Here is a 27,229-nt window from a genome sequence, read left to right on the forward strand (position 1 = left end):
ATTGATTCCTTTATTTCTGCAATGTGCAGCTGTTTTATGCAGCAAATTGTCTTTAGAGTGCTCTTTGTGTCATTTTTCTTTGCAGCGTCATAGCCGCTTGGCTTACCAACCAGAGTTCAATTTGGGGCAGAGCTTTACATGGCCTCTTTGTGGTAACATCATGGAATTTACTCAACAGTGGCATTGAGAAGCAGCATCTTGCAAATTTTCTTATTAGCACAACCAAAACCTGTCCCTGTCCTACACTGTGATCTACTCAGATCAAGGATGCTGGATCTTGCCAAACTCTTTTCCTGCTTGCATCTAGAATGGGAAATCTAATGCGGATAGTCTCGTTTAAAGAAACACTCCCGCAATAATGTTTACCTTCACTACAATTTACATCATGTACCTCTTCAGAAAATAATTTTCTTACTGGTGACTGTATTTGTGCGTTATTCACTCCCTTGTGGTCCTCAGCTGCATCAGGTGCCAACACGGACTGTCCAGCTGACACTTTGTCTTAAGCACGGTCAGTTTCTCTATTCAGGATCAGTCTCACAGGCATAAATAGAGAAACTGACTACGAGGCTGTGTCAGCTGGAGAGTCAGTGTCACATGGCAGCCGAGGATCAGAAGGGAGTGGAAAACTCAGTCACCTGTAAGATTAAAGAGGACCTTTCATGTGATTTTATTAAGAGATATATACCTGTGCTTGAGGGGTACCCCCCGCTGATGCTGCCACACTGCTTGATTTTTAAAATATGCCTCCTGTGCCCTGCCGGATTTCTCCCGCTCAGTATGCTAATACTGGGCATCGGAGCAATGAGGAGACGACTGATTCTTTCTCCGTGGGCGTCTCCTTCTCCCTGGCTGTAGCGCTGTCCAATCGCAGCGCAGAACGTCACATCCAGGGAGAAGGAGATGCCCACGGAGAAAGTTTTTCTTGCCTGCCAGCAAACCTATTTTTCTCTCCACTACTACTTCTACAGACAGACTAGGGAATTTTTCTCAATCGAAGGGTACTTTCACATTAGCGGCAGGGGGGTGAACAGCCTGTCGGATCCGTCCTGCTGCTAGTTCACGTGTGTCCCCGGACTGCCGCTCCGTCCCCGCTGACTATAATGGGGGCGGAGTTCAGACTGCAGCCGGACTAAAACGACGAAGCAGTACTTTTAGTCCGGCTGCCTCTCACCGTGCGCTGCTCGAACTCCGCCCCCATTATAGTCAACGGAGACGGAGCGGCAGTCCGGGGGCACATGTGAACTAGCGGCAGGACGGATCCGACAGGCTGTTCAACAGGCCGGAACAGCCTGCCGGACTCCCCTGCTGCTCGTGTGAAACTTTAAAAAAAAAAAAATTTTATTACATATGTGGACCCATTCACTTGAAGGTCTGCAATCCGGGAGATGCGGTGCGGAACGGAGGCACGGATCAGAAGACCACGGAAGCACTAAGGAGTGCATCCGTGGTTTTTCTGTCCGTGCCTCAGCACCGCAAAAAAGTATAGCACGCACTCGTTTTTTACGGTGCGGATCGCGAACCTCATTCAAGTGAGGTCTGTGCCCGTACATTGCGGACTGCAATTTGCGGTCCGCAGCACGGGCAAGGCTGGCATAGTTATGTGCATGAGGCATTCGAGGGTGTGAGGAGCATGCATCAGATTAAACCAGGTGAGGCAGAATCTCTTTTTTTAACTTAACTATTTCATGATATGCATGTGAAATAGATTGTAAGCTCTTATTTAATGAGATAATTATGTTTTATTTGTAACATTTATGTTTTGGATATATAGTGCATGTCCCTTTTAAGACCATGTGATCCTGGGTCTTGTGTATTTAAGGACACCTTTGGAATGTGTTCCATCTTCAGAGTGTGAGCACTGGGGGGAGCGACTTGCAAATACCCCACTACCTGCTGCCTCTGAGAATCCTTTATTTTGCTGTTATATTTGTTTGTTCAAAATAAATGTGCGCGTTGGTTTTGCATATACACCCACATACAGCACCATAGCAGATACCAACTGACTAGGGTAAATTACTACGATAGTTCGTTCAGGTCAGAGGAGCCATGGCCGATCATGGTCGTGTGCATGAGCCCTTACACAGAGCAGGGCAGGGGCATGAGCTGCAGTCATGTATGAAGAAGGCATAGTGCAAGAAGTCTGCTAGCATTGGGGACACTAAAGCATCTGGAAAACCTGGAGCAGGCCATTCGTGTAACAAATTCTCCTTGTTAGGTGATCTACCAGGACCACCATATCTCGGGACAGCCAATACCGAAAACTTCTGATCAGTCCTTCCCGAGGAGTTAGTTAAATTGTAGTTACTTGTCATGTTTCACTTTACTGTTGCTTTCTTTAAATTGCTTTATGCAGTGAAAAAAAAGGTGTAACTGTGTACCTCAATGTAATGGTGCTTTATTTATTTATTTATTTTTTGTGTGAAAATGACCATCAGTTTTTTAAAATGCCTTGGTAAGACGAGCATGGTATCTTAGTGTTGTGGGAATGGACGTGTAGGATTAAGGTTATCCTTTTCCTTGCCAAGCAGGGAAGGACTTCATTAACCAAGGATACGTCCTTGGTATAAACGGTTCTAGGTTCTTGGCTGCAAAACAGAACCTGTATTGTGACCCCCGCCCTCCCCCAGGTGGTGATAACCTAACCTGAGCTTTGCTTTTGTGCACCTTTTCTGAACTGGTTCCCTCCTCCCTACCAGGGACCATTCACTTTGTGTTTGCTTTTTCTGGCAAAGTGGAAATTTTATTATTATTATTATTATTATTATTATTATTATTATTATTATTATTATTATTATTATTATTATTATTATTATTATTATTATTATTATTATTATTATTATTATTATTATTATTATTATTATTATTATTTGAAGCTCGTCTTCAATTAAATTAAATTTTGTGTGGCAGCAGTGGTTTGCACCCCCACACATAGTTTTTTTAAGCAAATGACTTGGTATAAGACCCCATATGGCAGCTCCTCATACTATACAGGCTGCCAGCTGTACACATAGCTCAGCTGCATCAAGTACCACGTACTATGCCAAGTACTTTACCCTGCTTATTAAACACAAGCAAACGGAGCATGTGACAGCCCAGATTAATGCCATCGTTCATTTGATAGCCATGACTCATGACCTTTTTAAAAGGGTTATCCAGGAATTTTGATATTCACAGCCTATCCACCGCCGCTCCGGTGACGATACTGCTGTGGTTCCCATGCTGGGAGCAGTGATGTGTCGCTCTAGTGCTTCTTATGACGTCATAACTCATGGCTTGTCCTGGCTAAATGAACTAATGGTCCAAAAAGATTTCAGAAAGCAATGTGAATAATGCTCCTGTCCCTCATTGTTTTCATCCTTGTGTTCTTAGAGAACTTAGGTTGTTAATTTCAAAACCATTATTTTCGATGGATTCCCTATGTACAGGTAAGATATTAAAGTTAATGTATTAAATACTTATGATACTGCGTTATGGGACGTGTTGAGATTAATATGCAGGAATCACAGATGAGCTAAATGTATGCACATGGGATTACATCAATGTACAAGTATTCAACTGGCTTAACCAGTGTACCTGAAATGTAGACTCCTGTTTGTGCGCTGATGCTCCTCCTCGTGTTCCCGTACTTGGTGCAGAAGTTTTACTTTCCTGCAGTTAGTAATTGTCCATTCGATGTACGTTGTTCACCGGATCATCGATGCTTGAATCCAGAATCAATCCAGGTATTGTGTAGCTTGGCGTGCATGCTACAGCAGGTGGAGGTTTCCACTGAAAGTGATTAGCGCTCGCTCGGAGCTGTGAGTGACGTCACTGCAGCGGTCATCAATGACCACCGGTGCCAGGTATCTCTAGTTTTTTATCACACGCGTGCAAAACGCATTAAATCACATTGCTCCCCCGCAATAAAAACTGAATGTGATTGCAGACAAAACTGAATAAATGGTGCTTGCGAAATCGTGCAGTGTTCACTGAACATATCCACAACACCTCCAGATCTAATCCGCTCAACGCTCGTCTGCAAGGGGCCTTAAAGAGGACCTTTCATCGGTCCAAACATTGTGAACTAAGTGTCATGATCTGTACAGCGGCGCCCAGGGATCTCACTGCACTTACTATTATCCCTGGGTGCCGCTCTGTTCTCCTGCTATGCCCTCCGGTATGTTCGGGGACTTGGTTATAGTAGGCGGAGTCTGCCCTTGTTCTCCTGGGCGTCTCCTTCTCCTAGGCTGTAGCGCTGGCCAATCGCAGCGCAGAGCTCACAGCCGGAGTCTAGTAACAACAAGCACAAGCAGGGGCGGACTGACCAGTCGGGCACTTCGGATGTTGTCCGAGGGCCCGGCTGGGATGGGGGCCCGCTGCAGCCGTGCTAAAGAGCTATTTTTTACCACGTATTTCACGTTCCCGTGTCACGTGACCTCCCAGGAGCCCATTAGAGGCTTTTTCTAGTTGGAGGAGGCTAAAAGACCTTTCATGATGTCACTACCACGTGATCCTGTGTGGGCGGAGTCAGTCTCCAGGCTGTTCAGCGGGAGGTGGTAAAGGACCTGTGATGATGTCACGACCATCTGATCCTGTGTGGGAGGAGTCAGGCTCACAGGCTGTGCATTTGAAGGAGGTAAAGGACCTGTGATGTCGCGACCCTGTGATCCTGTATGGGCGAGGTCAAGCGGATCACATGATCATGTGCTGCTGTACTTGTTGGATAGTGACTAGAGTAGAGTCGCTGCTGGTAGGTGTGATGTCACCCAGGGAGGTGGAGACTGGTAGTCTAATGGGCGGGGCCTCTTTCTAACAACTCCAGTCTGCCTCCCCCATACATGCCGTGTAAAGAAATGCAGGATGAGGTATGTGTGTAGTCTCCGACATTTTCTGTCATTAACCCCTTCACTACCAGCTCTCTGTTCTTGAATTACCTCCTATTCCTTATTAACACCAGGAGGAGGTTAAAGTGGGTTCTCTGAGCACACACCTCCTGGGAGTATTATTTCTATACTGTGTAATGGACTTATATAAGGGGCCACATGACCATGAGGCGGGTCCTGCTCCTGAGTGTGTCCTCCTGCCCCTTACCTCATCCTAGTGGTGGTCCCAGCCCTTCTGTACCTTGCTGCCTCCATTACAGCACCTGCCTTACAGTGTGTCAGCACACAGAGAGCCCTGAATACAACCTGCTGTCTCCATCTAACATAAGCTTTCCAGGGCGAGATCCACCTGAAGCTGCTCGGTTCTTTCTTTCAGCCAGATGTTCTCTGTGATTTCTGGGATCTGTCTACAGACGAGCTGTCTGGGCCGTACTCTGTGAGAGTCTGTCCCTGTGTGTGTGTGTGTGTGTGTGTGTCTCTGTCCCTGTGTGTCACCATCACCATGCCCACAGTGTTCCTATGTTTTGATGCAGCTGCATCAGGACATTCTGTGTGGGGGAAGAAGGAAGAGGAGGCAGCGCCACCAGCATGGAGTCCATGGGAGTGAGACAGGGAGGCACACTAAGGACGTAGGTAACACTACCACATTATCAGCACTAGTGTTATCTGTAGTTTTACATAGGACTGCAGGTAACACTACCACATTATCTACACTAGTGTTATCTGTAGTTTTACATAGGACTGCAGGTAACACTACCACACTATTAGGACTAGTGTTATCTGTGGTTTTACATGGGACTGCAGGTAACACTACCACATTATCAGGACTAGTGTTATCTGTGTTTTTACATAGGACTGCAGGTAACACTACCACATTATCAGGACTAGTGTCTGTTTTTACATAGGACTGCAGGTAACACTACCACATTATCAGGACTAGTGTTATCTGTGTTTTTACATAGGACCGCAGGTAACACTACTACATTTTCTGTACTCAGATAGTCATCACTGTGTTATCTGTGTTGTCACATAGAACTGCAGGGGACATCTACTATATTATCTGTACTCATAGAGTTATCACTGTATAGGGGGGTCCACTGAGACTTTATCGCCCAAAGGCCCACATGAGCCTGGAGCCGACGCGGTGCAATATGTGGGTGGGGGTGGCTTGAGGGTGGGCGGGGACACAGCGGCCCCATAATCTCTTGTTGCCCGGGGGCCCCATGAGTTGTCAGTCCGCCCCTGAGCACAAGGGAACACCTGAATGCAAGAGCAGTACAACTTAACTTATAGAAAATGGATGAGCAGGAACACAAGCAAGGTCCACACACCAACTCCTCCAAATCCAAGCAGAGAATATCATCCGCATGGTATGAAGTGTGAAACCAAACTAAATAGAGAAGTATTGACCGCCAGCTGCACCTGACAAGAGGTGTGGCCATTACCAAACAACAACACTGAGAATTAAGAGACTGTCAGTTAACCTCACGTGCAGTCAGTCTCTAGATCTTCTAACCTCTGTCACAGAAGGTACCGTGACAACTTATTTGAGTCAGTGACCTCAAGCATTCAAGTGGTTTTCCGACCTTTTACTAAGTGCCAGCAGCCTGCCCCACTAAGCTAAGGATTCATACTTGCCTGCTCCCCGCGGCTCCGGTCCTTTCCGCTGCCTTTAGTGTCTCCATGTTCCGGTCCACGCAGTGTTTATATCCGGGGCAGCGTAGGTGTGGACACATGCTCCGTTGCAGCCAATGACTGGCTTCAGTGGTGATGTGGCCATGAGCAGCACGTCACTGCTGAAGCCAGTCGTTGGCTGCAGTGCAGTATATGAACATGCCCATGCAGCGCTGGATGTCATTACTGCAAGGACCGGAACATGGACACAGCAGAGAAGCGGGGTGGTGGAGAGCAGGTAAGTATGAATCCTTAGCTTAGTGGGGCAGGTTGCTGACAGTAAAATGTTATTATCGGAGGACCCCTTTAAGTAGTGAGCAATATGGAGTAAAAAACAAATCGGGAAGTTGGGAAAAGAGGGAGTACTATAATGTTTTATTTCCTTTTTTATCATTTTTATTTTTTTTGTCTTTTCTTTACATATACGGTATGTGAACTAATATGTTTGGTAAAATATTGTTAATTAACTATCCTTTTTTTTTTTTTTTTTTTTCCTTTTTTAAAAGGTCACAAATTATGACACCTCCTGTTTTTGCAATATTTTGCAACTTTTCAAGCCTTGTGGGTGGGTTGTATCAGATCAGAGGAGTGGGAGTAACCAGCTTCCAACACAAAAACAGTGCAACTTTGTTCCTGCTCATAGCTGGGGGAGATTTCTGGCTTAAAGACAACCTGAGATGCTCCAAATTTATCAAGACGCAAGTGATTCTTAATAAATTTTGCGCAGCATAATTCAGTTTAAGATTGAGAAATGACAAACTTCAGAAGGGAGTACTTGTACTCCTTTATACAGCACATGTTGAGCACCCACCTCACCCGGCAGTATATCGCTCACACCCCTCTGCAGCTGCGGCAGTCTCTGCTGTGTGTAAATAATTGTGTATGTATCATGCATTTTGCTTGTCTTATTCCCCAATGTCTGCACTTGTCTTGCCCCACAAATAATTTGACTTCTTAAACCCGCTGTTCCTCAGCTTATTTCTACCCTTATTAAATCTTCGCACTGCATTGTCGTCTTCTCAACAGTTTTATGCCATTTCCTCACATTATGTGCTGCACCTGACAATGCTGTCTATTGAAATCTTACAATACAATTTACAGACGAGATGCATGTTATTAAATAAAAAGATGAGGCTCGTATTGCGAAAACATGGCAGAAACAAATATTAAGTCATCCAGCTGACAGCTGCTTGGACCGTAACCCTCACATGGATCCTCAACACAATAAGCGTCCTATACAAATGCAATTTGGTTGGTTCTTTGCGACTTCTCCTAAGTTCTTAGCATATCCTCCAGATGTCTTTACGAAAAGTGCATTTGTCCCATTGGGTTGGGCGAGCGATTTGAGCTGCATAATCATTGTGTTGGCGTGTTATTGTCTGATACTGTTTCCACCTGCTCTCCATTACCATAATGTGAGAAGGAGCAAATCAGTCAGTTTGTCGCTCCATTTTTGATTGCATACAGCGCGGTAGCAATAGCTTGTATCTCCCTCCTTAATATGCAGGAATTCTCCTCTGCCATCACTTCGGCCGAGTTTGCCCTTAGTCATTCTGTCAAGAAGACCCGAAGAATAAGCATCTGTTTAATAGAAAGCTTTCTTCCAGAACACGTGCCGGGTCAGAAACGCGTCCGGTCTCCTGAACAGGATACAGTAAGGGGTCAGTGAGTAGACTGCAGGACTCTAACATGAGTTCCAGTAGGAAGTCTTCAATAGGTCTTCATCATTCCCTAGTGAAGAACTGTGGTCTAAGTAGCCCGCCACATGTTTTTGAATTTTTGCTTGGCAATAGACCCCATGTTGTAAGTAGCCGGCCACATATTTTTGAATTGTTGCTTGGCAACAGGATCTGTCTTCTGAGTAGCCCGCCACTTATTTTTGAAATTTTTCTGGGCAATAGGCCTGAAGCCGCTAAGTGACCACATCAGATAACTGTATTTATCTTAGTGGTGTGATGATTATATCACTCAAAATACTAGAAACACATTGACATGCTCCATCATCACTTCTGGACTCTGAACAAGTTTTGGACTCCTTGCCTTATTGCTTGATGAGGAAGACGTGACTGCTTTCCACCAGTGGAATATCGTTAGGGCTCTGTTCACACTAGCAACAACACTTTCATTTATAATCTGCTGCATCCAGAACAGATCAGTGATAATTTTTGCATGCTACATATCGGTCAGTCAAATGCAGCAGCCCCAATGCAAATAGCCTTAAAGGGGTTATTTGGGGAAATAATTTAAAGGGGTTGGCCACTTTCTGGCTACTGCTGACCAGTGTGTTAGTAAGATGTCTATATGGCGCTTACTAATATAGCTAGGGATGAGCGAATCGACTTTGGATGAAACATCCGAAGTCGATTCACATAATACTTTGAGTACTTTGGAACCGAACCAGAGTTCGGGAAATGTTATTTTACAGTAGAAATTAATTTATGAAGTTATTATGCGAAGTCTTGAGACTTCGCAAAGTAATAACTTTGGCTCATCAGAGCCAATACATTCTTATACTGTACGGAGCGATCGCTCTGTACAGTATTCAATCAATGTATTATGCAAATCGACTTCGGATGTTTCATTCAAAGTCAATTCTCTCATCCCTAAATATAGCCTTTGTTGAAATTCTGCTCCATTTTCTTGTACTTCATAAGCTGTGCCCGTTTGTTTGCCAAATCTTTTGTACTGCTCACACGGAGGTTCTGTCCATAAAATGGCCGCTGATGGAGACATGCCCAGACACATCAGTCAGCCTCCTCCATTCAAACACATTGTACCTGCACTAAACTCTTAACAGTGCAAATGGCAGAGGCAGTGTATTTGAATGGAGGAGACGTTACAAGGAGGTGATTAGCCCGGTCACATGACCCTCCATCAGCAGCCATTTTATAGACAAGACCTCTGTGTGGACAGCACAACAATCTTGGCTGACAAGGGGGCATACTTTATGAAATATAGAAAATGGCACAGAATTTCAACAAAAGCTATATTAGTAAGTGCAATATAATCATTTTACAAATGCATCGGTCAACTGTAACCAGGAAGTGTTCAACCCCTTTAACATGGGGAAAAAAGAATAATAAAAAAAACACATGGGAAATGGCTAGAAATGCTTACTCAGCCAATCACAGGCAGAATCTTGATGAAATGTGTTCCTACACGTATGAATGTACTCCAAGTCCTTTAAATGAACTCTACCTGACTACCTTACCTTAGATTATCCACCTGTTCAGTTTCTCCTACACTTTCTGCTGATACGTTCATTCCATTTCATGCACTTTCCCATCTCTATAAATTTCCATGGACAGGGAGATCTATCTGTCTCGCTTTGTTAAATTTTAATTTTGCATGGTGTCTCAACTCTCTGTCATTCTTAAAATTAAACTTCAGGGCAGAGGTATTTATTTTACATATTGTGGATGCGAATGGAATACGTTATATCCGATCTGGTCCTAAATGAATGTGAGAGTATAGACATGTTGACTGTGCTCGCAGCACCCCCCCCATATAAACAGCTTGTTAACGCGCAATCAGTCACTGGCGTTGCCATGAACTTGGCTCCTAATGAACAGGTGGGGAGAGGATGAATTCTAATCTGAACCGGATCTGACAGCCTATCAGGCAATTTCACTGATCGCTAATCCATTTAGTTTGGCAGCTTAATTTATCATACAGTTAGAATTTTCATCTTGTAGCTTTCGAGGTGGAAATTAATTCAGAAGCGTGTCCAATAATACTGGATTGTATAGGCCCGCTTGTCTATAATTAATGCATTTTTAAAGAATCTGATGGAAATGTGTAATGGTATGCAGGAAGAAAGATCTCTCATTTAGTTCCCTTCAAAGTCCAAACCGCTCGAGGGGGCAAGGAGAGGTTTTTTGGAGATACTTGCACAGCAGATGAGGACTAATAATTGGCAAGAAAAGTTGTCAAGATTTGGAATAATGGAAACTGAGATTACCAAATATAAAGTCTGAAGTAAGAGGTCACAGTCCTATTCTGCAACAGATGTTACAGGCGGGAGTTCATTTTGCCATGCAGATCCATGTACACCGTCGAAGAATTGTGAATGATTTTTAACAGTGTCAAATAAATTGCTAGTACTCCAATAGCAAAATCACCAGTGCAATAGCAGAAGGGTATAAAATATTTATATAATTTATTATTATTATTATTATTATTATTATTTTAATATACTGTGTATATAGTGGGGTTTCGCTCTGGTAGACAGGATTAGCGGACGCAGTATAGAGGCAACAACAAGTTCTTTGGATCAAACAGTTCAAGTGACAAAACAGAGACATGGCTTCTGAGCCCAGCTGCCTCTTTAAGGACAGCCAGGTGCTGCCAAAACCAGGACCGGCATGTAAAATATGGTATTTGACCTCACCTAGCTGTAAATCAGCCCAGCAGCACATGCTAGGAGGAAAATACCTCATAACAGACACAAATAAATATATATATATATATATATATATATATATATATATATATATATACAGTACAGACCAAAAGATTCAAAGAGTTTTCTTTATTTTCATGACTATGAAAATTGTAGATTAACACTGAAGGCATCAAAACGATGAATTAACACATGTGGAATTATATACATAGCAAACAAGTGTGAAACAACTGAAAATATGTCATATTCTAGGTTCTTCAAAGTAGCCACCTTTTGCTTTGATTACTGCTTTGCACACTCTTGGCATTCTCTTGATGAGCTTCAAGAGGTAGTCCCCTGAAATGGTTTTCATTTCACAGGTGTGCCCTGTCAGGTTTAATAAGTGGGATTTCTTGCCTTATAAATGGGGTTGGGACCATCAGTTGCGTTGAGGAGAAGTCAGGTGGATACACAGCTGATAGTCCTACTGAATAGACTGTTAGAATTTGTATTATGGCAAGAAAAAAGCAGCTAACAGTCTATTCAGTAGGACTATCAGCTGTGTATCCACCTGACTTCTCCTCAACGCAACTGATGGTCCCAACCCCATTTATAAGGCAAGAAATCCCACTTATTAAACCTGACAGGGCACACCTGTGAAATGAAAACCATTTCAGAGGACTACCTCTTGAAGCTCATCAAGAGAATGCCAAGAGTGTGCAAAGCAGTAATCAAAGCAAAAGGTGGCTACTTTGAAGAACCTAGAATATGACATATTTTCAGTTGTTTCACACTTGTTTGTTATGTATATAATTCCACATGTGTTAATTGATAGTTTTGATGCCTTCATAGTCATGAAAATAAAGAAAACTCTTTGAATGAGAAGGTGTGTCCAAACTTTTGGTCTGTACTGTATATGTGTGTGTGTGTGTGTGTATGTATATATATATATATATATATATATATATATATATATATATATATATTTATATTTGAAACCAGAAGTTTACATACACTATATAAAAAGACACATGCATGTTTTTTTCTCAATATCTAACATAAAATCAGAATAAACCTTTCCTGTTTTTGGTCAATTAGGATTACCATAATTATTATTATTTGCCAAATACCAGAATAATGAGAGAATGTTTTTAAGGTATTTTTATTACTTTCTGCAAAGTCAAAAGTTAACATAAATTTAATTAATATTTGGTACCATTGCCCTTAAACTGTATGACTTGGGTAAAACATTTTGGATATCCTTCCACAAGCTTCTCACAATAGTTGGTCGGAATTTGTGCCCATACCTCCTGACAAAACTGGTGTAAATGAGCCATGTTTGTTGGTTGCCTTGCTCGCACCTGCCTTTTTCCAATAGGATTGAGATCAGGGCTTTGTGATGGCCGCTCCAAAACATTGACTTTTTTATCCTTAAGCCACTATGTAACCTGTTTGACAATATGCTTCGGGTCATTGTCCCTTTGGAAGACCCATTTCCGCCCAAGCTTTAACTTCCTGGCTGATGTCTTGAGATGTTGCTTCAGTATTTCCACTTAATCTTCTTTCCTCATGATGCAGTCTATTTTGTGAAGTGCACCAGTCCCTCTTGCCGCAAAACAACCCCACAACATGATGCCTCCACCCCCGTTTTTCACAGTTGGTATTGTGTTCTTCGGCTTCCAAGCTTCTCCCTTTTTCCTCCAAACCTAACGATGGTCATTATGACCAAAAAGTTCATATTTAGTTTTGTCAGACCACAGGACATGTCTCCAAAAATTTAGGTCTTTGCTGCTGTGTGCATTTGCAAACATTAATCTGTCTTTTTGATGTTTTTTTGGAGTGATGGCTTTTTCCTGGCAGAGTGGCCTTTCAGCCCATGTTGATACAGAACTCATTTCACTGTGGATATTGACACAATCTTACCAGCTTCTGCCATCATCTTCACAAGCTCTTTTGTTCTTGGGTTGATATGCACATGTCGGACCAAAGCACGTTCATCTCTGGGACACAGAACCAGTCTCCTTCCTGAGCGGTGTGATGGCTGGACATTCCCATCTTGTTTGTACTTCTGTATAATTGTTTGTACAGATGAACGAGGCACCTTCAGGTATCTTGAAACTGCACCCAAGGTTGAGCCAGACTTGTACAAGTCCACAATTCTCTCTGATATCTTGGCTGATTTCTTTAGACTTGTGTTTCAGGTGTGCATTAAAATACGGTACATCCACAGATGTGTCTCTAATTAACGGAGATATTGCCAACAAACCTAACAGCTGCTTCCAAACACATGACCTATGGGCAGTCCAGAATTGTTTAAAGGTATAGTAATCGAAGGGTACTTTCACACTAGCGTTATAATTTTCCGGCACAGAGTTCCATCCTAGGGGCTCAATACCGGAAAAGAACTGATCAGTTTTATCCCCATGCATTCTGAATGGAGAGTAATCCATTCAGTATGTATCGGGATGTTTTCAGTTCAGTCTTTTTGCCATTTCAGGACTGAGAAACGTGGGGGCGCGACACTATAGGGAGGGGTGTCGTGGGGTCCCTTCATTGGATGCCCCGCGGCGTCCTAGGGACATCGCATGTATGTGCTACCAACATCCACTGTAAACACTTGGTGTGTCTTTACAAAATGATCCCACTGATGCTCGCCCATATAGTATTATTGCACTCATATGCTTGTACAGACACAAGCGATGTGGTTACCTAGGTGATTTACACGCCCCTGTTGTTGATTGGCCGAGGCGTGGTCACATGGTCTGCCCCTCTCTTCCTCTGATACGGGCGGAGTGATCCTCGTCAGCACGCCCTAGGTCACGTGGGAGGAGTGCCGCTGACGTCCGAGGAAGGTGGGACTGACTGTCCGGCCCCGCGCTTGCGCGTTGAACACAGGGGAACGCCGACTACATGCGGGCACACAACCACCAATGTTTTTGAGATATGTTTACAATTATAGGTCAGCTGTGAGACATCAGCTAGTCCTTACTTTTTAACCCTGCAATTCATTTATGCACTGGCACTTTATCAACACATATTTGTATACAGATGGATATTCTGTACTTACATTTTTATCACCATTATCTATAATCACTGAGTCTTTTTTAATAGCTATGTATAATGCATGTATTCACTGTACTATTTTGAAAATTTAGATTGTATGATTATGTGATGTAGTAGTTTGATGCACCAAATGGTTAATTGTTCACTTATGTATCACGTGACTTGATTTGGGTATTTATACTCATGTGACACTATTGCTTTGCTTGCAAAGGCCCCATTGAGCAGGCTGAAACGTTGCCTGGGAATAAACGGGTCATCACCTTTTTTCACCTTACTTGGAGTGCTGCCTATTTTTTGGATATATTGTACAGAGAGGAAAGGTTGCCTACCTTTTCTAAGGACTTGCACCCAATTTACTACTTCTCGCTGTGCTGCTGTTGCTTTTTGGTGTATGTATGTGTATATATATTATAATATTATACAATACATTATTGTAGAATTCTGTGGGTGCTGTTATGGACCAGCACCATGTGGATCAGAAGTACAGATGCATGCATAAGCTCTTCAATACATGAACAAGGCCAACAATCACCATAGACAATTAGATTAAGGCCTCATGCACACAACCGTATTTTGTTTCCTTGTCCGTTCCGTTTTTTTTTTTTTTTGCTGATAGGGTGCAGACCCATTCATTTCAATAGGTCCGCAAAAAATGCGCATCAGTATGTCCATTCCGTAGCACCGCAAAAAAAAGTGTATGTCCTATTGTTTCCTAGTTTGCATTATTACAATAAATCCGCAAAAATAACGGATCCGCAAAAAAAAACGATGCCATACGGACGTCATCCTTTTTTTGCGGATCTGAAATTTGCAGACCGCAAAACACATACGGTCGTGTGCATGAGGCATAAGGCTACATGCACACGAACATTTTGTTAATGTGTCCGTTTTTTTTTTGCGGCTAGGATGTGGACCCATTCATTTCAGTGTACTGTCCGCATCAGTATTTCCGTTCCGTAGCCCCGCAAAAAAAATAGAACATGTCCTATTCGTGTCTGTTTTAGGCATTGTTACAATGGATCCGCAAAAAAAAAAGTCCGAAATACGGATGTCATCCGTTTGTTTTGTTTTTTTGCGGACCGCAAAACACATACGGTCGTGTGCATGAGCCCTAAGTGGTTAGTGTGATACAGAATTTTCAGGTTTTGCATAGAGCTATACACATGAGAGCTGTTAGATGTATGTTCAGATAGCTGGAAGCAGTTTGCAATAAAGGTCCAGCTGGGTGTAACAAGTTGGGTTGGGGGTGACTCTGCAAAGCCTGACACTCACAGCAGTGATTGGATAGTGTCAGACTTTGCAGGGACTCGCACTCCTGACTTGTAACACCCGGGTAGACATTTGAAAACTGTTGTAAATTAATTCATAAACTTCTAGCAGGAATAATAGAGAAACAGCAGAACATTGAATTATATGAAACAAATGCTACGGAGTTGTTAATGCACAGGGAATGCAATCAGTTTTCCTTCCCTGGCACTCCACCTGTACAAAACCTCCTAAATGTTATGTGGGTGCAAGGCAATGAGCAGTGACCTGAAGGAACATGCATGGTAGCACCATGTCCAGCATGTTCTCTAGACTGGTGTGAGTAGTGTGTGCCTGGGGCAGGGAGGGGACACACTGAATTGTAGCGGATCAGAACAGACCCCAAAAGCTGAATGACAAATGTGTACAGCAATTATATTTGAGTATTCAGGGCAATAATGTCATCTCATTTTAGGTTCTGAACTTATTGGGGCGCCTTTATTTATTCAAGCATTTGTCTCAATAAACATACAATATAAATCTGCATTGTACAAACCTGGTATAAAACGTCTCAATAAATGCAAGAACAGCTCTGTAAAAAGTGATAAATAAACCATGTCCTTGAAAAACAAGAACCTAAACAAGTAAAACCTAAAAATGTAAGAACCCTGCAAATGTTTAATAATGACTGTGGCTAATGAGGCTGTACCTCATAAACATGGCATTTAAGGATTAAGTTATAAAATGTGCGTGCCTCAGAGGGAGGGGGGTTTCAATGAGCATGCAGAGTATAATTTCCTGAAAAATCTCCCCTCCCTAGAATCGTAGGAGCAGGAAAGGTAGAGCTTAGATACGGGGATTGACTTGGATAAATAGCGCAGGCTGAGAAAATGCTGGGGCTGGATGGGGCTTCCTGCTGAGGATCAGAGAGACTGTAAGAAGTTAATAATCCACTCACATCCCACCGCCTAACTCTGGCTCATGGATGTCAGATTTAATTGAGGAGAGTCCCAAAATGTTTTTTTTTTTTGAAGGTTTCCAATTGTGGAGCGAAGGTGTTTGCGGCACGCACGTGTGGAACCTGCTCTAACTCAGGTCTGCAATAATTGGATGTCTGTGAACACCGGACTAAAGTTCACTTTTTTTTTACTTTTTAATTGGTGGTGTCTTTTTCATCTTCTAAGCTTTATCACCTCTTTGTGACCATCCATTGTTTACCATACAGTACTTATGATCTAATGTATAGTCCATCCAAACCAGCATGGAACAGAGATTTAATATCCTCATGGCTATGGCACTGTAGTTAGTCTGAAATGTTTTACTTTTGAAATGTCAAAAACCATGGAAATGTGAAAGATTATAGGGCTTATTCATGCAGTTGGGCAGACTTTGGGCCCTTTTACAGCGGCCAAAGACCAGATCGATTATTGGAAATGTTTCTATGAACGCGCTTGTTCCCAATAGTTGACCCATGTAAAGGTGCCACCTAATACCCAACAAGCAGGGGTGGGCTGGCCATAAATCGTACAGGGAAATTTCCCCGTGGACCTATGCCAAAGGGGCCGCCTGAGCAGCCCTCATCGCTCCCGGCAGGGAACATGCTACTTAAAACATTTATTAATGCTAGAAGCATCAGGTACTTATGCATCTGTCCAGCGTCTGCAGGTGCCCTCCTGAGTTCAATTGTATCGTTGCCATCGTCAGGACTGTGATACAGTTTTGCACTGCCTTCTGTCAATTTGAATCTACATACAACATCGGGGTCACCTTTAGGTTTTTTCAGAGCCACTTAAAGTTCCCAGTCCACCCCTGCCGACAAGCAAGCAAGAACTCATTTACTAGGCCTTTTTCACACGTCTGTGTTGACATTGGTGACAAGATGGTGACTGGTTCATCCGTCATGATTTCCGTGCTCTCCATGTGTTATTTGTATTCCACGGACACAGCTAGGGAGAAAATTACTTTCCAGAGCATCTCCATTGGTCGGTGAAATTCACTGACAGAACACGGATGCTATCCACATTGTGACAGTGGGTTTCATGGACCTATAGACTTCAATGGGCGTGTTTAGTCCACATCAGGGACCAGACTAGTGAATGCCTACTGTCAGTGGTAAATCACTGATGTGTAAATAAACACATAAAAGTCAATGGATATGTGCGCTGTCTGTGGAGAACACACATCCGTGATTCACTGACGTGTGCAAGAGGCCTTTGATGATCATATTGTTTATTGGCATCGCCCTGTGTCAACCGGGAACATACTGTTGACAATGTACAATTACATTAAGTGAATGGGAGAAAAATTATCATAAAGATTGTTTATCCCCCTTTCACTTTACATTGGGCCAAGTGAAAAGCACTTTAAGTGCCGAACTGACTTTTATATTGTTAAATTGCGCTCATTTACCTCCCAGTATAAGAGGAATCTTAATAAACCTGAGATTTAGGCAGTGTAACCTTAAGGGTTGTGGCAATGTGAACATTGAGGTGTGCAGTAAAGTCCCAGGAAAACATGATAAATGGGGTGTTTGCACCAGGAGCGTGTCACCAAGGGGCCCGGCCTTGGTGGCGTCAAGGCCCCTAGATAGGTGGCCACTAAGTTAGCTGGTGGACACCAATATAGTGAGAATAGCTGGTTCCAGCTAGTGCGGGGCGGGCTTTTACTGGGAACAGGCAATGTGCTGGGTGTGTGCCTGTTCCCCATGCTCCAGTCCGGGACTTAAGGCATGCTCACATCCAGGGATTCTATTTAATATTTGCTGGAATTGGGTGTGTCTCACTCTGGAGAGTGTGCAGACAGAGGCCTGGTGAGGCCTGTGTTTGAGCTGTCAGGAATTCAGAGATGAGGGCTATACATCCAGCCCTTAGAACAGCAACATGGAACAGCTACACTGTAAAACTGAAACTAAGATACTCTGCAGCCAGGCTGAAACTTAACCTTGTATGACAAAAACTGCAGGAAATTGTTTATAAAGACTAATTGAAAAATTATTTTTAGCACAAAATGAGTAAAATACAGTCATAACTTTAAAACATACCTTTAAAGATGCTGGTATGATTACTGTACTTTTCGCCCTAAGACGCACCTACCTAAGTTTTAGAGAAGGAAAATAAGAAAAATAGAGCCCCAATCAAACCCCCAGTGTTAATCAGACCTCAGATCAAACTCTCAATGTTAATGAGACCCCCAATCAGACTTCAGATCAGACCCCTCATGTTAATAAGACCCCCTTTCAGACACTCAGATCAGACCCACAATGTTAAGGCCCCCATTCATGCCTCAGATCAGACCGGCATGTCAATAAGACCCCTTTTTATACACTGAGATCAGACCCCTTGTGTTAAGACCCCCATTCAGACAAAAACAGTAAATCAACTTCGGAGACCCAGCTCCTGCTCTTCCGGTGAGTGGCCGAGGCCCAGGAAACGGTGAGCGCTCCTCTTATACTAATGAGTGCTTCCATAATGGAAGTGCTCATTAGTATTCACCCCATAGGACTCACTGACATTTTACACCCACATTGAAGGGAAAAAGTGTGTCTAAGGGTACTTTCACACAAGGGTTTTTCTTTTCCGGCACGGAGTTCCGTCTTAGGGGCTCAATACCGGAAAAGAACTGATCAGTTTTATCCTAATGCATTCTGAATGGAGAGAAATCCGTTCAGGATGCATCAGGATGTCTTCAGTTCAGTCACTGAACGGCGTTTTGAACAGGGGAAATACCGCAGCATGCTGCGGTATTATCTCTGTCCAAAATTCCTGATCAGTTGCCGGAATGCATTAATTTACGTTGAAATGTATTAGTGCCGGATCCGGCATTAAACATACCGCAATGCCGGATCATGCGCAGACCGGTAAAAATATGAAAAAAATATATAATTGAAATGGATCAGTTTGTCCGTATGACAAATAAAGAGACGGATCCGCATGCGAATCCATCTACAAATGCTGTTTGTTTGCATGCAGATTGCCGGATTCGGCGGGCAGTTCCAGCGACGGAACTGCTTGCCGGATCACTCTGCCCCAAGTGTGAAAGTAGCTTTATAGGGCAACAAAATACAGTAAATGGCATGACTACTCTTGGAACTTTTATTTGCCAACTAATTTTCATCTGGAGAAAAAGGCATAAATGGGTAAATCATCTGAACGCTTCTCAAAACGTTAGTCGGACAACTCTATCCAGTTACTGTGACAAGGTTTTAATTGTTTGGAAAGTTGCACACGGAAAGGCTTCTAATCCTAAGGGAGTTCTATCGCCAAATTTAAAGTGTGTACCATGTACTATTTACATTATTATTAATCCTAATCTTCAAATGAATGTCTTGAATGGAAATCCTGGATGTGCGCTGTAATTCAGGACAGGATAAAGCATTATATCCCAGTTTCAAAGGCATTTCTGATACCACTTTTATCTATGCATAACACATTGTGCATGATCCCGGGGTGAATTCTATTACTTTTGTAATAGTGACAAGAAAAGACTGTACATCAGGTTTAATGGAAACATTCAGAATTTTGAATAATAAGTGTCTAAAATTTAAACTGCTTATTAACCCCACCAGCGCCTGGAGGCTGCAGCGAGGAAGCAAGCAGACATAGTCAAGGGGGCCAAGTCCTAAACCTGCGTTTTTAGACACACACTGATCTTGGTATCTCTGAATCTCCACCATGGAAATTTGTTTGCCAAGTAGAGTTTAAAGATTAAGTGATCTGACCCTGAAAGCAGGGTTGAGTAGATTAAATATACATGTATATATTTTTCTAACCTATTGCGTGGTTCAGCCTAATGAGAGCCCCTGTGCCACAGATGGATTTCCTCGGACAGCAATAATGGGGCGGCTTGTTAGAAATTCATTCGACCTCTAAACCCATTTTAACATGTATAAGCTTTTGCAGCTATTAGTAATGGTGTGGAATTGCCTTTCACCTTATTGCGGTTTATGCATTCCCAAGTCTATAATTTCCCCTCTTTATGATACGCTTCTCGCTCATGAAAATGGTACTTACGGGATCTCGGGTTTGGGAGTTTTATTACTTCTCTGGAAAATGAGTCTATTTTCCTTATCTGAAAATGAAGGTGTGGAAAATAATATATATATAAAAAAAAGAAATCTTCTCTTCTGAAATGAAGTCGGCCACCATTCAAGTGCCAATCCCATCTCCTCTTCCCCCAGTTTCCCGTCCCTTTCAATTACTCGACTTTCAAATGAAACAGTAATTTGCAAGAATAATCTGGTTTATTTGCTGGAAGCCTGGTATTGGATGCCTATTGCATTTCACCTCTGATTTGGGAGCTGAGAGCTGATGAGCTTTGCTACTGCAGTGCCTTTTTGATGCCTTTCTAAATTCTTTTAAGTAGGTGTTGGGTTGAGGTTGCCATTTTTTTATTTTTAAACCAGTAATTACTGGTTAGCTATGAACTAGGACGGAGTTTGGACAAGACGGGGCAAGCATCCCCAAAGGCAGCTTTGTTTAGCTATGATTAACACATTTCATTAACAAAATCTTAGCTGGACTCTTAGATCGCCTTGGGGAGTTTGCATGATTTGGTGGTGCATTTATTTTATTTTATTTTTTTGCTGAGCTGCAGTGCAAAGCGTGGGCAAAGGGAATGGCTGAACATCTAATTTGGATAGGGGTTGCCCAGCTATACACTATGTCAAGGGGAGATGAGGATTGGGCAATGGGATGTAAGCTGCTCACTTGTTTTTATTCTCAGGGAGGCCATCAGACTCGAATGGTGGCAGCTTTCTACCTGTTCAGTACACATGCATACTGTTTATGCAGGGGTTCGGGAGAGAGTGGTCTTTGTGACCGGCCTTAGACTCCCATTTTACAATGAGACTAAGGGCGCATTCACAGGACCGTAGTGTTTTTCAGTCCGCAAATTGCAGATCCGCAAAACACTGATACCGGCCCTTGCACGTTACGCAATTTGCGGACCACACATGTCCCGCACTGTGATAGTGTCTATTCTTGTCCGGACAAGAATAGGACCTGCTCTCTATTTTTTTTTTTTTTTGCTGGGCCACGGTGTGCTGTCCACATCTTTTGCGTCCCCATTGAAATGGATGTGTGCGGAACAGATGCGGACCTATTCATACGGTCTCGTGAATGAGCCCTAAGGATACATGCACCCCCCCTAAGAAGCTCTGCAAGTGGAGGCAGCCAGTCCTGCTCACATTCTAGGACAGGTTGCTGGCAGCCATTTTAAATCATTCCCAGAGAACCCCTTTAAATGAGTGTTTTGAGACTAACAAATATATTTGAGGTTTTAAAGCTCGCTGTGTGCACTGTTCAGAACGCAGGTTGTGTGATCAGAAATGGCAGTGAATTTTTCACTTGGTTTGCTTCAGGAAGAGCTACTGGACATCATGTGCATGGCTCCATCATATGGGGTGACATGTGCATTCTCTAGCCAGTGAGCGCGTGAGCAGTATTACAGGCAGTGACGCTATGTGAAGCAGGGAGGGGGAGGAGTGTGCAGAACTGACTTTCTTTGCAAAGTGAAAAGCTAATAACATGGCCTACAAGAAAAAGATCATATAAACTCTCAGAACAAGAGTTTGCTCTGAAAACCTCAAATGCTGAACTACTGTAGAACTTCCAAGACCACTGTAATTGGCAGATTTGCACAGGCAGTCATAAAGGTTAACTGTATAGATTTAAGCACTAGTCACGGTCCTTGTAAGTCAGTGAAAACCCATAAGAGATTATCACCACTGGGGCGGCTGCTAGACAAAGAATGCGGAATATGCGGACCGCAAAACAGTTGCGGAAGTTACTGGACCCTAATCCGAAGTAACTTCGTTCAAAACTTCAGGAATAATACTATACGGAGATTCATCTCCGTACAGTATTAGAATGTATGGGCTCCAATGAGCCGAAGTCAGTTAATCACAAAGTTGTGCTTGACTTCGTTGATTAACTTCGGAAGTTGATTTTTAAAGTAGAAAACCACTTTAAAACTTGAAAACTAACTCCGCTTTGGTTCCTAGGTACTAGTCGGAACCGAAGCCGAGTACGGTTTTAAAGTGGAGCCCATACATTCTAATACTGTACAGAGATGAATCTCCGTACAGTATTATTCCGACGTTTTGAACGAAGCGACTTCGGACGAAGCATCCAAAGCTTGCTTCGCTCAGTTCTATTTACAAACTTTATAAAATTTTAAAAACCTTATACAAGAAAATATTTAATATGCACCCCAAGCAGGGGTTGGACTGGGAGCCTAAATTAGCTCTGGAAAAAAAAACGTGCAAGTGGCCCCATGTTGGTGTCACGGATGTAGTAGGGGAGAACACCAAAAGAGAACAAGGATGGGGAAAAGACACTAGGCCTCAACGCTAGGGAAGGAAAAGGGTCACCACCTATAAAACCCTGCTCCTGGCCCTAACCCTTATCTGTATGGGCACCTCTCGATGGTAGAGATGCCCATACACAGGAACCTAGAAAACCCTGGTGGCACTCGGATGCCCTAATGGTAATGACAGGGCAGAGACAACCCGCTCCTTCCCTGGTGAAGGAACCAGCGTCTTGCTCAGGCCTAGTAAACAACAAAGGTGGGGGGGGAATACAAAATACAACAAGCGGAACACTTAACTTCTGAGGCTGATGGATGATGGATGAACAGGACTTCAACTAGAACCACAATCCAACTTTTCCAAAAACCAAATTAAGCTATCCAGAGCAAGGAGTGATGAGTAAAGTCAGACTAAATAGGGGGTGGTAAAGGTCACATGATCCACATCTGAACAGGAGGTGTGGACATACAAGCAACACACAAAGTGAAACCAAAACCAAAAGAGGCTGTCAGATCACTAATGTGCAGATAATCTTTCAGACCTTCTAAAACCTGTCACCGGTGTGACAGTTGGAGGCGGGTCCAAATTAACAGAAAGCAGGGCACTACAATTAGGCAGGGACAAAAGTAGGCGGGGACTGCAATACTGTAGTGCAGCATAAAATATCGCTCCAGCAGAACTAAATACCACAGTGCAGCACAAAATACTGCCACCCTCATCAACTGTATGACTGTCCTGAGGATGGCGATAGAGTTGCATTCAGGAGGGCACTTGCAGCCGTTGGCCAGGTGCGTAACAACCTGATGCTCCTAGCATTAATTAACGATGTGAGCATCAGATCATTATGTACCTGGCCGAAATGAGGAGCGCCCAGGTGACCCTCCAGGCATTGGCCCACTGGGAAGTTTGTCCAGTCTCCCCCTGACCTCAAGGGAATCTATCACCACGAATCTGGACTGTTAAGTCTAGTAATACATGAGCAGTACAGCAGAGGAGTCGAAAACCCCATTTTATATTGTCCCACTGCCGCCCGTTGCACAGCTGCTGTGAAATACACGTTCTGGACCTCTGTCATACTAACGTAATGCAGACGACTCGTGTGCGCATGCACAGCAGTCCTGACTATGTATATCAGCGCTGCTGTAAACGATAGTAGGGGAACCGATGGCAGTAGGAACATCTAAAATAGTGATCTGGACTCCTTATCTTCAGGACTACTCATGTATCACTGCAGCTAATAGACTAAAATCAGGGTGACAGATTCCCTATAACTGCTCTGCCATGTCTTAGTCATGCACACAACCTATGATGGCTTCATAAAACCTCCTGTAGTCAGCTCTAGTGCACCTGCTTATGCTTCAGATTTCAGGGAGAACCTGACAGAGAAGAATTAGTGGCATGCACCGTTGGATGGGTAATATTGTCACAGCATGGCTTCTAGTGGAGATTAACTGTGTAATGCCGCATGCTATGGAGCACCATATGGAGGCATGCAGCGTGCCTGTGGTTCTAAAGTGCGGTGCCATAATGCTGCTCACAACCTAATGGTGACAATAACTCACAAACATTTGATGATTTTATGAATATTTAATGACGGGCGTGAGGTATGCGGGCGTTCGGCTCCGAGTTTCCAGAGCGTTAATGATTTGTGGATTTAGTTTCCATTTACTATGTGCCGCAGCAATGCCAATCTCCATTGTAAATCTGCTCAGCAGATGCCTATTTTGTAAGGGCAGATTCCCATTGTGGCGTCTTAGTGAATGCTGTCATTTTTTCATCCTTTTGTCTGATTCGTAAGGATTTATTGAAGGCTCATATTAAAAGCTTTGAATAGTTTTCTGATTTCATTTTTATTTTTATTTTTTTTGGCGAGTTCCCAGAAGATTTCAGACTGGCAGCTTAAGAAAGACGATGAAAAATTGTTCAGTGCCTTGATGTCTGCTCCGATTGCCTCACGTGGATACTTTTATTTTGGTTTTCGAGCATAATCCAGTCCAGTGCGTGGTGTTTTACCAATGTAATGCATTTTAATAGCTTTAAATCAAAGTCTTAAAAAAATATAAAGAATACAAGCTGAACAATATTTATAATGTGATTTCACCCCACCACATACCAAGTGATATATATATCTATCTCGACTATAAACAAATAACGGAAGCTCTTAACGCATATACGTGTCGGGCCCATCTACCAGGTGTCAAGGTGGCTTCCGCAGATGGGTCCCTATCACTAAATATACTGCCTCACTTTGGACTAACTTAAGCCTACAATATTCAGGGCAGTGTAGGAACCAGCTACAAACGTACTCTGCTCAGAAGTCCCAGGTAGATGGGCGTGTTCAGTCTAAAAGGGGTGCTACCCTCAATATATTGCAAGAAAATTTAGACTAGAACCTAAAATCTCAGTTGGACACTAAATCAATTAAAAAGGCTCTCCTTGATCAACCCTATTAAATCAGTCATAAAGCCTAGTAAGGTTGATCAAGCTGTTTAAAACTATACCTGTCTTGCCACTGTAGGTGTCAGTGGTATGGATAAATTCATATTTTTATCAATATTCAAATGAGGATTTTGCGCACCAAGAGGCAGGTGGTAGCAGTTTGAGCACCGCTACAGCGATGCCTCTAGTGCTGAGTAAACACGTTTCTAGAGCTCAAAACACCCCCCTATAGATTTACAGCTCAAGACAGCACTTCTGTAGCAGAGTTCTCTCACTTGCGCAAATGGGATCAAACATGGCACCTGCACACTGTGAATCTGCGCTGCAGCAGCAGACAGTGCGCAGACGCCATGTGTGGGATCCTATTTGCGCAGACAAGAGAACTCTGCTACAAACGTGATGTCTAGAGCTGTCGGTCTAAGGGGGAAAAGAGGCGTTTTTAGCTCTAGAGGAGTTTGAGCACCTCTACAGCCCGCCTGTTGTTGCTCCAAATTCTTATTTGCATAATAATAAGTGTGAATTTCTCCACAACAGCTCATGACGGGTATCATTCTAAACAGCATGATTAACCCTACCAGGCTATATGCCTGGTTTAATAGGGTTGATCATGGTGACAGCCTTTAATATTGACGTAGATGCAGTCTATGGTCTAAAGCAGGCATGACCAACCTCCGGCTCTCCAGCTGTTGTAAAACTACAACTCCCACCATGCCCTGCTATAGGCTAATAGCTGTAGGCTGTCTGGGCATGCTTGGAGTTGTAGTTTTGCAACTGCTGGAGAGCCTCAGGTTGGCCATCCCTGGTCTAAAGAATTTGCTTTAATTCATTTGAGACCTTCTGGTCTTTCTGGTTACCTCCGGGCTGTATTACCTTTGTGCAAACACTTGGCAGACCAGCCATTAAGACATTTCTGTTTAAATGTTGGCCTCCCTTAGCTGTTGAATATTGAAATCACAATTTCTAAATGCCTATATTAATCTAGAAATTGCCAATATAAATCTACTTTTCATATGCAGACTAACACTGATTCAGACTATCACTGTTGCTTGGCAACAGAAATATGCATAATTGCAGTGATACGGTTACAGTACAACACAAAATAGTGATATTTTATTTTTACTTAGAAAGCTTTCATTAGTGAACACTTAAAGGATACCATCACTACCATACATAACCTATATGTGAATATTCTCTTTTTTTTTTTTTTTTTTTGTTACATCCTGTAAAATAAGTGCATAGCTTTCTGGATATCATTTTTTTTAAGTCACTCTATGTATTCAACTTCCTGTCCAGGCTCTTTAACTTCCTTTTTGTTTGGACCTGTAGCACTGCTGACAATCTGATTTGACTGTCAAACCATTCTTTTCAGCCAAGGAGCGAAGCGAATGTGAGCAATACTCTTTTGAGAGCATCTTTATCCAGGCTTATCAGGTCATCCCAATTCTACACCTACTATTATACTAGCAGAAAACATCTTCCCCTCACAGCAGCAGTGAAATGACAATGGATTACCTCTCAATATAGGAGGTCTTGTCCTTTGTGTCGACTGCTACAGAAGGACAAAATTGTGTATATAATTTTGCTATAGTACTGCCAAATTGAAGAAAAGCAGCCACAAAATAAAAATAAAAAAAATTACGCCTGGCTCTGAAGTCTCACACCTTTTGGCGCAGTGCAGTATAAAAGCACCCCGGCCGATTTTGTACTGTGCATGTGTCAAACATTGGCTGGGGCGTTTAGGTACTGTTCTACAACTGTGCCAAATACCCAAGCAGAGGTGCAGACGCAAGTCTTTGGGGTCAGGAGTGACTAGATCTTCACTGCCTGGCCCTGTGAAAGTGAAGGGATTGCGGCTTGTAGGAGGGTGAGCAGAGACTCTGGGTGCAACGTGGTGTAATGGCAACGTTGCACCAGGGACTAACTTGCATATTAAACACTGTTCTCTCAGCATTGCGAGATTGGACCATTAGATGCAGCTGACCAAGGCAAATCTCCCATGCCAGCTGGACTTCCTGAGAGATACTTAGTGACAGATTCCCTTTAATAACGTAGGGTAGATTGTTTTGTGAAGTTTGGCAACAGATCCTCTTTTACACTGCATTAACTATCTGCTGTTGTCCATACAAAAGTGTAGATTTTCTTTTAGGTGCAAGAGGATAAGCCTGCGTTGTTGCTTTGAATGAATGGCTAAGGGTACTTTCACACTAGCCTTTTTCTTTTCCGGTATTGAGTTCCGTCCTAGGGGCTCAATACCGG

The 27,229-nt window shown here is 43.0% G+C and overlaps 1 protein-coding gene across 2 annotated transcripts in view; it reads left to right on the plus strand.

Moving 5' to 3' along the window:
• MACROD2 (mono-ADP ribosylhydrolase 2) overlaps nt 1-27,229 on the plus strand; it is a 2,731,696-nt gene that overhangs the window by 103,178 nt on the left and 2,601,289 nt on the right. The gene's annotated exons all lie outside the window — the stretch shown is intronic.

This window comes from Bufo bufo, chromosome 4 (assembly GCF_905171765.1).
Source record: "Bufo bufo chromosome 4, aBufBuf1.1, whole genome shotgun sequence".
In the NCBI taxonomy this organism is placed as follows: Eukaryota; Metazoa; Chordata; class Amphibia; order Anura; family Bufonidae; genus Bufo; species Bufo bufo.